Source organism: Papaver somniferum, chromosome 2, assembly GCF_003573695.1.
Source record: "Papaver somniferum cultivar HN1 chromosome 2, ASM357369v1, whole genome shotgun sequence".
In the NCBI taxonomy this organism is placed as follows: domain Eukaryota; kingdom Viridiplantae; phylum Streptophyta; class Magnoliopsida; order Ranunculales; family Papaveraceae; genus Papaver; species Papaver somniferum.
The window spans coordinates 834031-850364 of record NC_039359.1 but is presented as its reverse complement, the minus strand read 5'-3'; positions in this window follow the sequence as shown (position 1 = coordinate 850364).

Here is a 16334-nt window from a genome sequence, read left to right as displayed (position 1 = left end):
TTAAACTCAGCTCGAAATCTCAAATATTTATAATCGAAAACCATATAGTAATACGACTTATGTCTCAATAAAGGAAATATATTAGAAATAGACTTTCCAAGTGATAGATGAGTTTTAGTCTCCACATACCTTTTGGTGATGAAGTTACACAAGACCGCCTTAGTAATTCTTCGTCTTCAATTGATGAACTTCGTGAATTTTAATGATCAACTGCACAATCTATCCTAGTTCGAGACATCACTATAAGTAGACTAGAAATCAAGATTTATAATTTTGATCACTAACATTGACAAACAAGCTTGATATAGCAACACTTGCGAGTTCGATTGAGCAGTGCTCTAACAATCTCCCCCTTTGTCAACTTTAGTGACAAAACTATCAATACATATGATTAAAAAATAAATAAACTTTGTAGCTTCTCATCCAAATGCTTGATCTCCTTGGTTCTTCAACATTACTCGAAATCTTCGCCACTTCCAAGTACTCCAATGGTTCCAAATGTGTTCAATTCCGCATCATCATTGTTGAAGATCCGTAGAAATAACAATGAGAAAATAGTTGCTCTCAATCATTATTATACAATGTCATAGTATCATTATACAACATCAAAGTCCAATTGTATCACAACTTTGACAACAATACTATGGTGATATGTATCACTCCCCCTTAGCCAATACTTCATCTCAATATGAAAACCACTTCCCCTTACGTAATGATCCGCAAACCATATGTATTTGTAGTGTGAAATTCACATAATTATCCCCCTTTTTGTCAATATAAATTGGAAAAGGTACGAAAACTAGTGGGATCATCATGAAATTTTCATAGAGATACTTCATGACCAAAAGAGAACAACATACCAACTTGTTTCGATGATTTCACACAATGGAACTTAGTGTATTCATCAAGGAGTTCATAAAGATACAAGATAACTCCTACAATATTCCACAGCCGCACTCCCCACAAAGATTTGGCAATTAAGCACAAGTTCAAATAATAACTCTCCCCCATAAAATGTCATTCACGAAAGAACAACAAGAGCGACCTTACTTTTACAAGAAAAGAAGGATTTCTTTGGACATTAACAAACCACATGAAACATGAATATGTATCTAAAAATCTCAATTGAATTAATCACAAGGAAAATGATCAATTCAATTGGTCTTGCTCCACATAAGAGAAATTACGGAGCAACACAGTACATACACAAAGATGTGGATCAGGGAAAGACCAATACTACGGAATAATCAAAGATTCATTCTATTTTTCGTCACTATTTGCACAATGACGTATAATAGACTTAATCTTTGTAAACAAAAGTTCATCCTTTCTTCCATCACTATTTGCATAAAGACATAAAAGACTTAACTTTTCTAGTCAAAAGTTCATTCTATCTTTTATCAATACTTTGACATATAATAGAGTTAACTTTTGAACAAATATGGGACAGTCAAGGTTCATGGACGTAAACAACACATCCCATAACAATTTGCAATATATAAAACCATAAATATTAATACTGCAAAAATTCATCTTCCAAATAAACTTTGGAATTTAAAAAAATAAATCTATAAACATTGCAAGATAAAAACATTGGCAATAGCTATGTGTACTCACTATAATGGCTATTCCAAACCGTAGTTTTCCTTCTTAAAACACAAGAATAAATTCTCATAAAAAGTTTCCTAGACATTAAGACCTCTAAAAAATTCTTTATGATCCCCGAACTCCTTGTCGTCAACAGCCATAGGAACATAAGGTTCATGAAGAAAGAAGTTAATTCCAACAAACCTTTTCGACTGATGTCGAACCAGGGTCTTCTGAATTTCGAGATTCCTAAAAACAAAAGCCTTTATTTCCTGAATCTTTTTTCTTGTTTCCTTCAACTCTTCAAGAATCCCAGAGAACTTCTGTTGGTTAGACGAACAACTTTTGGTTTTCTTACATTCCTCTTTTTTTTTTTTCAAAGTTGAAGATACATGAAATTTATATTTTTCCTTCATGATTGATGGCTTAACAAGCATATTAACATCTTTTCCTTCAGAAGACATAATGCTTGGAATCTCCATACACGTATGAGTTTGTGGGAGGAATTCACAGATTAGACTCAACAAGCAATTTTGTGATAAAAAATAGTTTTTCAGAGAAGGAAAAAGGAATGTAGGGTTGCATAACTTTTAAACACACAAGTTCACGTACACACAACTCTCAACCCTAAAGAGTGTAGAATTGTCGAGAATAAACCTCTTTTTATTAATTAAACAGGGAGGTCCCTTCCGATATCAATTAGATATGAAAAGAGGAACGAATTCCAGACTTGGAAAGCACGACAAGACTAAAAGAGCAAATCAAAACAATCTAAAAACAATTCTCTTTTCCTAAAGCCTGAGGTGTGCAAAATCTTGTCTCTTTTTATCAGGCACATGAGACAAGACGCACCAACCAACATAATCAAGTTGTGCTGGGGGGAACAATAATCTGTCCACCATAACCATTTCGAAAGGAATTCATAGAACCCTGTTTCACATAATGTTTAGACCATAATTTTTTCTCTAGAGGTGTAGTCTTTTCTTTGAAAACTAACTTCTTCGAAGAAGAGATGAGTTTACATACCTCTGATGATTTTTGAACAAGTTTGAGCTTGTTAGCTAATCGGTTTGCTCTTCGTTGAAGTTTGTTGACGTATCTTATTTTGTGTTTGTACTTGAAACTTTGAGAGTTCATGACCTCTGAGAGAACAATAAGAGCACCTCAACATGGAAGATGTTCCAGACAACCGAGAAAAACCAGAAAGAAAGTTTCAACAGAAACAGATAGATCCATTTTTTCTTCCAGATCGGTTGAGATTTCTTCTGAAAGAATATCAAGATTGATGTATGTATTACTACAATTATCAAAATCAATATTTTCACAAAGAAGTGCAACACTTGACTTTTCGTCTTCATTAGAATCATAGTTGTTAGACATTTCATCAAGAGTTGCAGCTAAACCTTTGTTCCCAGTGTATTTATTACGATTTGGACACTTATTTGTAAAATGACCAAAAACTTTACACTTAAAGCACTGTGGCATATCCTCGTCATCAGTTTCATCAATATCTCTGTTTTTAGGAGGAACACGATTATGAGGTTTAACTGATGACCTAGGTTTATCTCTGGAAAACTGTTTACTTCTCTTCAAAAGAAGATCCCTAAACTATATTGTGAGGAGACTGACTTGTCAAGATCTTCATCTGATGAATCAACCTCAGAAATATCATCTTCATAGATGCAAACACTTTTACTTTTGTCAAGTAATTTAGTGTTCTTTTATGCTTTGAAAGCAACATCCTTTCCGGATTTGGATGTATGCTCATGATCAAAGATCTTTAACTTCCCAACCAGAGTATTTCTGGAAAAAGTTGCAATGTTATTTCCTTCAACGATGGAATGCTTCTTAGAGTCGTATCTATATGGCAGCGATCTGAGAATTTTCATCACAATGTCCTTTTCAGGAATAGTCTTACCCAGTGCAAAAGATGAATTTTCATCACAATGTCCTTTTAGGTTTTGAAGCCTAGCTTCCTTTTCACAGGTATTCCCTTCAAATACGGTTTCTAAGATACCCCAAGCATCTTTAGACTTTGTGCAAGTAGTCACATGATGCTGGAGCTCTGGAGTAATGGCATGGATGATAGCATTTAATCCGTCAGAATTTTGCTTTGCAGCAAGAATCTCGGCAACATCATATTTACCAATATCCTTTGGAACTGTTACATCGCCTTCTGTAACTTCCGGAGGATCATAGCCATTAACAACATAAAACCATGATTGAAAATCACGCGCTTGGAGAAAGACACGCATTGCAATTTTCCACCATAAGTAATTTGAGCCATCGAAGACTGGTGGTACGTTTATAGAGCACTTCTGTTTTTATTCAGATCGCTACAAACACAAACTTATGAGGTCTTAAACATGTTTGCCTGCTCTGATACCAATTGAAAAGGCGGGTGTCTAACTACCACACCCAATATTTCGTTTGGCAATATGAATAGACAAACTCCAATATAATTTCAAGAGAATCAACTAGACAGTCAGACTCAATCTAGATAAAAGTATATCAAAGAGTTTTATATCTCAATCTCTCAATTCAATCCGCAATCATCAAATAGGAATTTGCGAGCCCTATTGAATATAAGAGAAATAACATGAACGGTACCAAAGACCAATGTTCAATAATCAATCAATTTCAGTCAATAACCAAAGGTTGGATTTCCCAATTGATCGATTGAACGCACAACCTGTGATATTTCAATTATATAAAAAAATATAATGTGAAAAAGAAATGACACAGACACCAGAAGTTTTGTTGACGAGGAAACCGCAAATGCAGAAAAACCCCGGGACTTAGTCCAGTTTTGAACACCACACTATATTAAGCCGCTACATACACTAGCCTACTACCAATGAACTTCGGACTGGAATGCAGTTGAGCCCTAATCAGTCTCACACTGATCAAGGTACATTTGCGCTCCTTACGTCTCTGAACCCCAGCAGGATTCTACGCACTTGATTCCCTTAGTTAATCTCATCCACAACCAAGAGTTGCTACGACCCAAAGTCAAAGACTTGATAAAACAATATGTCTCACACAAAAAAATCTATTGGAATAGATAAATATGTCTCCCACAGAAATACCTACGAGTTTTGTTCCGTCTTTTGATAAATCAAGGTGAACATGAACCAATTGATATACCAGACTTATATTCCCGAGGAACATCCTAGAAATATCAATCACCTCACAATAATCTTAATCGATTAACGAAACAAGATATTATGGAATCACAAACGATGAGACGAAGATGTTTGTGACTACTTTTAATCTTACTTATCGGAGATAAATCTCAAGAAAATCTTAACAAAGATAATACTCAATCACGATAGTAAAAGTAAGATCAGAACACGCAACTACAGAGAAAATAGTTGGGTCTGGCTTCACAATCCCAATGAAGTTTTCAAGTCGTTAACCTACAAGATTTTTTGAAAAACCTAAAATTAAAGGAGAATTGACTCTAGTCGCAATTAGTATCACATGGGAGGTGTGGGGATTAGGTTTTCCATTTGCTAGAGTTTTCCTTTATATAGTTTTCAAATCAGGGCTTGCAATCTTAGTTACTTTTGTAACAAAGCATTCAATATTCACTGTTAGATGAAATCCTGATTATATTCAAGCTAATATCTTTCAACCGTTAGATCGAACTTAGCTTGTTATACACAAATGAAATGTACCCTCATTTAAGTTTATGTAATCGTACCTAAACGTGTACACCATGTTGTCTCAACCATAGTTAATCGGGGTTAGCTATATGAACACTCTCATATCAACCTTATTCATCTTAACCATAACTAGTTCAAATGACTCAAATGAAACTAGTTAAAGAGTTGTTCAATTGCTACATTCTTATAGAAGTATACAAGAACACAATTGAAGGAAAATCAGTTTGATTCACTCGAATAAATTCATGAACATTATAGCCACGTTTTGCAAAGTATGCATTCCTTATTATATAAATGTATTTGTTCATGTTACAACCGATTTTAGAACTTTAACCATTCAAGTATGCAAATGGGTACGCATACTTGAATAGCCGAACCAAGTTTGGCTTTCGGCAGTATGCGAACGGGTACGCATACTTCCAAACCAAGCAGAATTTTCCGGACATGAACCTTACGCCAGTATGAGTACGGGTATGTGCACTTAGGTTCCCAGACTTCTCAAACCAACAGGTACGCATACGGGTGTGCACACTATGGTTTCCGGACATGGATCACATATATGCAAGAGTGCACAACATGTTTATAATACAATGTTGGTTAAGTGTTCTAAACTCTTATTTCAATCATTGAAACCTTCTTAGAGGATGACAATAGCCGTTTTCATACACTATTAGCATCAAAGCAATTTTCAAGCTATTGAAATAATCATAACGAAATATTCCAAGTCCACACCAAATGATTGTATCACACAAACCGTGTTAGATGTTACTCGGTGATTTTCATATGATCATCTTGTTAGAGCATTGCTTGGTCGAACTCGCATGCGTTGCTATCTCAAGCATGTTTTTCAATATTAGTGATCAAAACTATATGTCTTGATTTCTAGTTTACTTATGACTAAGTCTCGGTCTAGGATAGTTAAGTGTAGTTGAGCTCCGGACTCCATGGCGATCATCTTACGAAGACGAAGAACTACTCGAGGAACAGGTGGAACTTCATCCGACTAAAAGGTATGTGGACACTTGAACTTATCTATCTCTCAAAAGTCTATTCTATCTCCTACTCTTGATACAAAGTCGTATAAGTATGATAGTTTTCATACATACACATTTGCTATTTCGAGCCGAGTTTACTCGCCTATCTTTTTCTCGAAATACGTGTTGGTAAGCTTTCGCTTTAATCATTTTCATCTTTACCCGTGACGAAAGTCATGATGACTTTTCAATCATGAAAATAGCTTTGATGACGATAGTCGTGAATAACGATTGTTATAACATTATAGAAGAATGTTTCAATGATTGAAATGTAGAGTTGAGATTACCATCTATGGATATAAGCATATATAGTGTGTTCGCACATTAGTGTATAAATCCATGTGCCGAAACCAAGTGTGCGCATACGTGTGCATGCGGTATTGGTGAAGAAGATAGGTTGAGTACGCGTACCCATACGCATACCAGCGGAAGTTTTCATACCAAAAATTTCTGCTGAGTTTGTAGTTTGCAAACTAGTAAACCAGTCACCTTAGGTACGCATACCCGTACGCGTACCCGCAGAAGTTTTCATACCCGAAAATTTCTGCTGAGTTTGGAAACCAAAGAAAACTCAAATCCGGTAGCTAAGGTACGCATACCCGTACGCGTACCCAAGCTGGTTATTTCTCAAATAGGTTGTTCATGAACTTAAAACAATAAATTATAAGGAATGCAATCTTTGCAAACTGTGGGTATATTGTTCATGAAATGATTCGAGTCGATCAATCCGATTTTGTTTCAATTGTGTCTATGGATAAAGACCTAAGCAATTGAACAACTCTATCAAATAGTTCTTATGAGTCATTTGAACTAGTTATGAGAAAGATGAATACGGTTAATATGAAAGAGCTCATATGGCTAACCATTGGTTAACTATTTGTGAACCAACTAAGTGTACACGTTTAGGTACGGTTACTCAAACCTAAATGAATAAATTTCATTTATGTGTGACAAGCTAAGTTTCAATCTAACGGTTGAAATATATTAGCTTGGTTGAATCAGGTTTTTCATCTAACGGTGAATATTGAATGTTTTGTTACCAAGGTAACTTAGATTCCAAACCCTGATTTGAAAACTATATAAAGGAGACATCTTGCAATTGGAAAAACTAATCCCCAAACCTCCTGTGTGATACTAGTTGGTTTGCTAGAGTCGATTCTCCTTTAACCTTAGGTTTCTTCCCGAGACCCTGTAGGTTAACGACTGAAAGACTTCATTGGAATTGTGAAGCCAGAAGAAACTACTTCTCTTGTAATTGAGCGATCTGATCTTGCCATTTTCTATCGTACGAGTTGAATTGAATAATTGACTTGAGATTATATCTCCTATATGGCAAGATAAAAAGAAATCACAAACATCTTCGTATCATCGCTTGTGATTCCGCAATATTGTGAGGTGATTGATAATACTAGGCCGTTCTTCGGGAATATAAGTCCTATTTATCAATTAGTTCATGTTCACCTTGATTTATCAAAAGACGGAAAAAAACTCATAAGTGAATCTGTGGGAGACAAATTTATCTATCATCATAGGCTTTTCTGTGTGATCCAGATTTGTTTATTAAAGTCTTCGACTTTGGGTCGTAGCAACTCTTAGTTGTGGGTGACATCAGCTAAGGGAATCAAGTGCGTAGTATCCTGCTGGGATCAGAGACGCAAGGAGCGGAACTGTACCTTGAATCAGTGTGAGATTGATTAGGGTTCAACTACAATCCAGACCAAAGTTAGTTTGTAGTAGGCTAGTGTCTGTAGAGGCTTAATACATTGTGGTGTTCAATCTGGAGTAGGTCCAGGGGTTTTATGCATTTGCGGTTTCCTCGTTAACAAAATTTCTGGTGCCTATGTTATTTCTATTCCGCATTATATTTTGTTAAAATAATTAAAATATCACAGGTTATGCATTAGGATCAATCAATTAGAATATAAACCTTTGGTTGTTAAGTTAAATTGATTGACACTTGGATATTGGTCTTTGGTACCATCCAAGTTATCTCTCTAGTATTTGATAAAGACTCACATATTTCTATTTGCTTGAGTATAGATCAAATCGAGAGATAGAGATATTAACTCCTTGATATACTTTTCATTAAGATTGAGTCTGACTGTCTAGTTGATTCTTTTAAAAGTATATTAGAGTTAGTCCATACAGATTGTTAATCGAAATATTGGGTGAGGTTGTTGTACCCCCGCATTTTCAATTGGTATCAGAGCAGGCAAACACGTTTAAAGACCTTGCAAGTCTGTGTTTGTAGCGATCTGACTCTATGGACAAGAAAACTATCTCTGATAAACGCGTTACCAGAAATAAAGACCCTGTTTCTATTAAGTCTATCAATGAGAAAGATCCCTCAATATCTGTTATAGACGAACCTTGTGTTCAAATGAAACAGACTAACACTGACATGTGTTTTTCTAATGAATCTGACTCTATCGTTCAAGAGGAAACATCTAGAGAGAGTAAATTAATTATAAATCTTGTTAGAATTCAAGCTGATAGATTCAAACAGTTAAAAAAACATGTCAATAACCTTCTTGGTGTAGTAAAAGACTGTGGCTCCTGTGAAAAGGCTTCTTATAAGGAAAATCTTGAAGTTCAATCAACTCGTATCTTACTTGAGGCTAAACTTAAAAAGAATGCTTTAGAAATTGAACATCTTTTGAGTAAACTCTCCATTCAAGGATGTTCTGAAAAGTCTGTTATATCATCTACTTCTACTCAAACTGAAAGAGCTCCAATTTCAGAAGTAATTTCAGAGTCTCTTCCAACTCAAACTAATGTGCAGGGGATTCACACATCAGTTGGAAGAAAGAAATATCCAAACCATAATGTTAAGACTGAAATCTCTAATCACTCTCGTGATCAGAAAGTGTGCCTTTTTTGTGATTCAAAAGGGCATATAGTGCAAAAAAGGAAATCCAAGCTGAAAAACAAATCGTTGATTCAACTTCAACATACCTTAGATTTAATTCTTAAAGGTATAACTGACATTCGCATGGTTAAACCAACTGGTTTTAGTTCACATCCTGTGTTTCCTACAAGGAAGGTAAGTTTGATGAGTTCCTCAAATGCATAAAAGCACAATAGACCTGTTAATAAATATCGTCCAAGAAGAACTTCTGTTCTATCTCCTATCAGAAATGGAGATAATATTAATCCTGATGTGAATCATTTATCAAGTGAAGAACGCGGATATGAGCAGATGGATGACAACCTAAGATTGATTATTGAGGGATATAAGGAAATCATCAACAAACTGTGTACTCCATCTAGACAATACTCTTCAGGTAAAAATCCTTACTATATGTCATATTTTGATGATAGTAAATTTTATGATAATTTTTCACATCATACGAGTCCTCTTCCAAAGTACAGAAGAAAAGAGTTTAACCAAAAAAAATATTCATTTGATGAGTTAAAAGCTCATACTTGTGCCAATTGATCACAAGGTTGAAATCTCTCACACAAAATCCTGGTTAAGAGATATGCTCAGGTGTACTTGTGTCAATAGTATTCTCGGATCCTCAAGCTATTTTCTTATCGTCTTTAGCATGAGTATCTTTGCAAAATACTTGCACAAGTATTTGTGTTTGCTGTGGTAAAATTATTTTTTGCTCTTTTTGATTGTTTGGTTAAACAAGGTGCTACCCATGCATTCTAAAATTGCTTCTCTTTTGAGACTTTTTTTTGGAGTCATTGTGATTTATTCATATTACAAGTTTTCTGCAAAGTCGTGTGCAGACGACTCTTGTTTTCTTTTGGGTCGAGATTGATCTCGTACAGGTTACCCGTGTGGATAGCGCGAATCAATTAAGGAAACCCTAAAATTCCTTCCCTAATAAATCCTTTAAGAACCCTACCTATTGAGTTACGTAAGTCACGTACGCATACTCTAGGTTTTTTTCTGGGTAAGCAAGAATGTCTTCTTCTTCATCTCGCTATGGTGATTTTGCAAGGGGATTTCTTGAGAAAGGTTTTGGTTTCGAATCAAAAGGGAGGAAGAAAAGAACTCTTGTTGAAGATGGTGCACCTAATGCCTACTCACACCAATATGTTGAGAATGACGATATGGTTTCTACTGAAGTGGTTCATGACTTTCTTAAATACTTTGAGGAAGCAAAACTGCAATTTGTTGATACAATGAAAGATCTTGATGTGGTTAGAATTGAGTTTAAAAAGGTTACTACTGACCTTGGTCTCATAAAGTCACATGCTAAAGAACTTCTCAATAAGGATATGTTCTCCGAAGACGCAGTTATGAATCATAAACTCAAAGGCCTCGAAAACCGTGAAGCTGGCGAACGTGAACCTTGATTTAACTTGTGATCGGTTTCTAGTAGATGTCTTTTTTGTTGTCTAGGAAACTTCTTAAGAGAATTTTTATTCTTGTTTTTGTTTAAGAAGGATAACTAGGGTTTGGAATAGCCTTTATTGTGAGTACACATAGCTATGTCCAACGTTTTCATCTTCATTATTTTAGATTTATGTGAATAAATTCTAAAGTTGGTTTGGAAGATGATTTTTGCAGTATTAATCTTTATGGTTTTATATATTGCAATATGTTATGGGATATGTGTGTTTGCGTCCGTGAGCTATTATTGTCCCATACGATGTCAAAAGTTATCTCGTTTATATGTCGATATGCAAGTATTGATACAAGATCGATGAACTTTTGACAAACAAAATTTAAGCATATTATGTCATTTATTGATGGAAGATAGGTTAAAATCTTTTTTTTAAGAGGATTATGTCTATTGTATGTCATTGTGCAAATAGTGATGGAAAATAGAATGAATCCTTGTATATTCCGCAGTATGGATCTTCCCTGATCTATATTTTATGTATATGTTGTGCGGATCCATAAGTTTTCTTATGTGTGCATTTCCAACTAAACAAATCATAGATTCGTTTGTGATTATTTTGGTTGTGTATTCGATTAAATTAATTAGAGGTTCTCTTGTGGTTAGTTTAATTGAGAATTTTTGGATAACAAAATCATTTTGTGGTTTTTGGTGTCCAAAGAAATCCTTTTTTTCTCGTAAAAGTAAGGTCGCTCTTGTTTTTCTTTCGGGAATGACATCAAATGGGGGAGAGTTCTTTTGAACTTGCGCTTAATTTTCATATCTTTGTGGGGAGTGCGGCTGTGGAATATTTGAGGAGTTATCTTGTATATTTATAAACTCCGTGATGAATGCATTTAGCTTCGGCTTTATGATTGCATCTAAAGAAAGTTGATATGTACTTTTCTTTGGTCTTGAAGTGTCTCCATGAAAATTTCATTAGGATCCCGTTTTCGCACCTTTGCCAATTTTATTGACAAAAAGGAAGAGAATTAATATGTGGTTCACACTACAAAGACATATGGTTTCAGGATCATTATGTAAGGGGTAGTGGTTTTCGTGTTGAGATGAAGTATTGACTAAGGGGGAGTGATACATATCACCATAGTATTGTTGTCGAAGTTGTGATATGAGAACTTTGATGTTGTGTAATAATACTATGGTACTGTATAACAATGATTGAGAGCTTTTTGTTTTCTCATTGGTATGGCTACGGAACCTCAACAACTATGATGCTGAATTGAACATCTATGGAATCATGGGAGTACTTGGAAAAGACGAAGTTTTCGAGTAATGTTGAAGCACCAAGGAGATTAAGCATGTGCACGAGAAGCTACAAAGTTTTATCTTTATTGTAATCCATATGTATTGATAGTTTTGTCACTAAAATTGACAAAGGGGGAGATTGTTAGAGCATTGCTCGGTCGAACTCGCATGCGTTGCTATCTCAAGCATGTTTGTCAATATTAGTGATCAAAACTATATGTCTTGATTTCTTGTTTACTTATGACTGTCTAGGATAGTTAAGTGTAGTTGAGCTCCAGACTCCATAGCGATCATCTTACCAAGACGAAGAACTACTCGAGGAACAGGTGGAACTTCATCCGACTAAAAGGTATGTGGAGACTTGAACTTATCTATCACTAAAAAGTCTATTCTATCTCCTACTCTTGAGACAAAGTCGTATAAGTATGATAGTTTTCATACATACACATTTGCTATTTCGAGCCGAGTTTACTCGCCTATCTTTTTATCTGAATACGTGTCGGTAAGATTTTTCTTTAACCATTTTCATCTTTACCCGTGACGAAAGTCATGATGACGTTTCAATCTTGAAAATATCTTTGATGACGATAGTCGTGAATAACAATTGTTATAACATTATAGAAGAATGTTTCAATGATTGAAATATAGAGTTGAGATTACCATCTATGGATATACGCATATATAGTGTGTTCGCACATTAGTGTATAAATCCATGTGCGTGCATACGTGTGCATGCGGTATTGGTGAAGGAGACAGGTTGAGTACGCGTACCAGTGGAAGTTTTCACACAGAAAATTTCTGCTGAGTTTGTAGTTTGCAAACTAGTAAACCAGTCACCTTAGGTACGCATACCCGTACGCGTACCCACGAAAGTTTTCATACCCTAAAATTTCTACTGAGTTTGGAAACCAAAGCCAAATCAAATCTGGTAGCTAAGGTACACATACCCGTACGCGTACCCAAGATGGTTATTTCTCAAATCGGTTTTTCATGAACTTAAAACAATAAATTATAAGGAATGCAATCTTTGCAAACCGTGGGTATATTGTTCATGAATTGATTCAAGTGTATCAATCCAACTTTGTTTCAATTGCGTCGATGAATAAAGACCTAAGAAATTGAAAAACTCTATCAACTAGTTCCTATGAGTCATTTGAACTAGTTATGAGAAAGATGAATACAGTTAATATAAAAGAGCTCATATGGCTAACCATTGGTTAACTATTTGTGAACCAACTAAGTGTACACTTTTCGGTACGGTTACTCAAATCTAAATGAATACATTTCATTTGTGTGTGACAAGCTAAGTTTTGTTCTAACGGTTGAAAGATATTAGCTCGGTTGAATCAGGTTTTTCATCTAACGGTGAATATTTAATGCTTTGTTACCAAGGTAACTTAGATTGCAAACCCTGATTTGAAAACTATATAAAGGAGACATCTAGCAATTGGAAAAACTAATCCCCATATCTCATGTGTGATAATAGTTGGTTTGCTAGAGTCGATTCTCCTTTAACCTTAGGTTTCTTCCCGAGACCCTGTAGGTTAACGACTGAAAGACTTCATTGGGATTGTGAAGCCATACGAAACTACTTCTCTTGTAGTTGAGAGATATGATCTTGCCATTTTCTATCGTACGAATTCAATTGAATAATTGACTTGAGATTATATCTCCGATAGGTCAAGATAAAAAGAAATCACAAACATCTTCGTCTCATCGTTTGTGATTCCACAATATCTAGTTTCGCTACCATACGATTTAGATTATTGTGAGGTGATTGATAATACTAGGCTTTTCTTCGGGAATATAAGTCTGGTTTATCAATTAGTTCATGTTCACCTTGATTTATCAAAAGACGGAACAAAAACTCATAGGTTTATCTGTGGGAGACAGATTTATCTATCATCATAGATTTTTCTGTGTGACACAGATTTGTTTATTAAAGTCTTCGACTTTGGTCGTAGCAACTCTTAGTTGTGTGTGAGATCAACTAAGAAAATCAAGTGCGTAGTATCCTGCTGGGATCAGAGACGTAAGGAGCGCAACTGTACCTTGAATCAGTGTGAGATTGATTAGGGTTCCGTTTGTGGGTGAAACGAATATAAGCCCTAAGTCGAAAGATCAATCTGTACAATCCTTCCCTGAACCAAGAAATGGTCGTTCCAGGTTTGCTTCGGTCACAAAGTGAAGGAGAAGGGTTGGTCTTAGGGAGGGAAGCGAAGAAAGTGTCGAGATCAGAATCGTTGATTCTGAAGGTGTGGTTGTTTATGACTTGTATCTGAAAGTAGAACTGGCTAGAAGAAAGGAAAGCTACCAGGTGATTTCTAGATACTGTATTGTTTCCGACCAAAAACTTGTCGTTTGGTGGAAATAGGTGAAACCTATTTATACAAGTCGTAGTAAAATGTACCCTGGTCTCGTAGGAAGTGGAAACGATTGAGTAGTGGAAGAGTGGAGTAACGTGTAACGTCAGAATTTATGCTTCCATGATGAAGGAAACGTTTACACCATTACTTCTTTCCATTACTAACCGCCCTTCTTCATGAAACTTTCTTGTAACGGGCGTATTGCTCACCGCACGTTGTAAACCGCCAGACCAATACCCTGATGAGTATCCCCAGTTTGTGACATGTTTGATATCTCGAGTGTTTTTGTGGAAAACATGTAGCACTTTGCTACGTGTGGCAAGTTAAAATCAAGAGGCTTGCTGCAGAAAAATATCATGTGACGCTATTAGGCTTGTCTTGGCTGGTCGCCTGAAACTTTCCACAAGCCTGCCGGCTCGGTGGCGAACTTTGATGGCTGAGATTGCATCTCTTGATGAAGGGTAGCCGTTGATTATGGCTACCTTCTGTTGGCGCCTGGTAATGGAGCAATGCCACCTTTGGTGCATGCCAGCGGTATTGGAGCATGGCTGGCATGGCTCGTGCATGTCAGTGGCACGGTAGTGCAAGTGGCGCCTGGCGTAGCCATGACCACTAGATTTAGGTGTTGGGTCGCCTAAAAGTTGCCACAAGTTTGTCGGTTCGGTGGCAAACTTGGATGGCTGAGTGATGAGTGCTAAAAAGTGCATATTTCTATATCTTTTTGTTGGCATTTAACTCATCTTTTGTGCATTAATTTTACATTTTATCCCATATTCTGTATTTTCTTTGTTTTCAAGAATAAATATTTTTATTAACTAATTTTGCATTTTTAGGTAATAAATAAAGTTTGGATGAATAGCGGAGCGAAAAGAGCAGAAAAGTAGTGAAAAGCCGGGAGGAATTACGCAAGGAAGCCGCGAAGAATGTTGTGCACAAGACCAAAAGGTTAGAACTGGGCTTGAAGAGGAAGAATTGTTCTTAAAGAAGATATGGGCTTGGCATATCCAAGGCCCAAACCCCTCACCCAGATCCATTTCCTATATCCATACCCGTTTCCCTTTCTAGCCGTCAGATTGGACACATCTGAATCCAATGGTCGCAACATCGCCAGTACATCAAAGTCTGAAGCTCCTGCTTCACACTACAGCACCTAACTCCAATCTCCGCCGTTCATTTTGATGTATTATACATCCAACGGTCGCTACAAGCTCCCTTCTATCTCGCCGTTAGATCAATCTATCATTTCCGCATCCCACGGCTCATCTTCGCGAATCATCGAGACTTGATGCAACCACTCAACACCCAAGCACCTAATACCTATACCCATCAACCAAACACTCCCCTCCTTCTTCTCCATCGACTTCACCTCCCTCACCTCCGTCTGCAACAGCCTCACCTTCACCACCAACTCCGCCAACTCCACTGCCTCAACCACCACAATCAACCACCAAAAGCCATCATGGCTATCCCTCACCGAAACCCATCATTCCCCTAAACTTCTAGCCTTCTATTCTCTCGATTTCTTCCCTGATTTCTCTCTGAAACCCTAGGTAAGAAATCAATAGAATAGGTCGAGTTAGAAAAGCAATTGGAAGGCATGGAGAGGAGCAGGAGAGTCAGAAGAAGAATGGGTCGAAGGCTATGAAGCAAATCAGAGAAGTATGGGTAAGATTCAACAAACCCTAATTTACTGTTTTTGGGGATTTTGGGGAAAACTTGTGTAGAAACCTAATTGAAGCTTGTAACTATAAATAGGACTTGTGGGTGTTGTTGTAGAGGTATGCCTGGATTAGCCAGAGCACCACCTTAGAGGCCTGGACTAGCCAGTGCTCTCTACTGTTACTTCTTGTTTAATTTCAAGTTCAGTAATTTCAATTGTATTTGTTCACCATGTCTAGTATGTTCTAATTACTCTTGCTAGGGTGTAGATGAAACCCTTAGTCATATGTTGAGAAAATTTCTGTTCAATTTAATGTTCTTATGATGTTCACTGTTGTAGGATGATTACTAGCTAAAGCATTCAAATGCACTTGTGATGAGTTGTACTGTGAGAAGACAGTTCATGCTAGGAGTGAA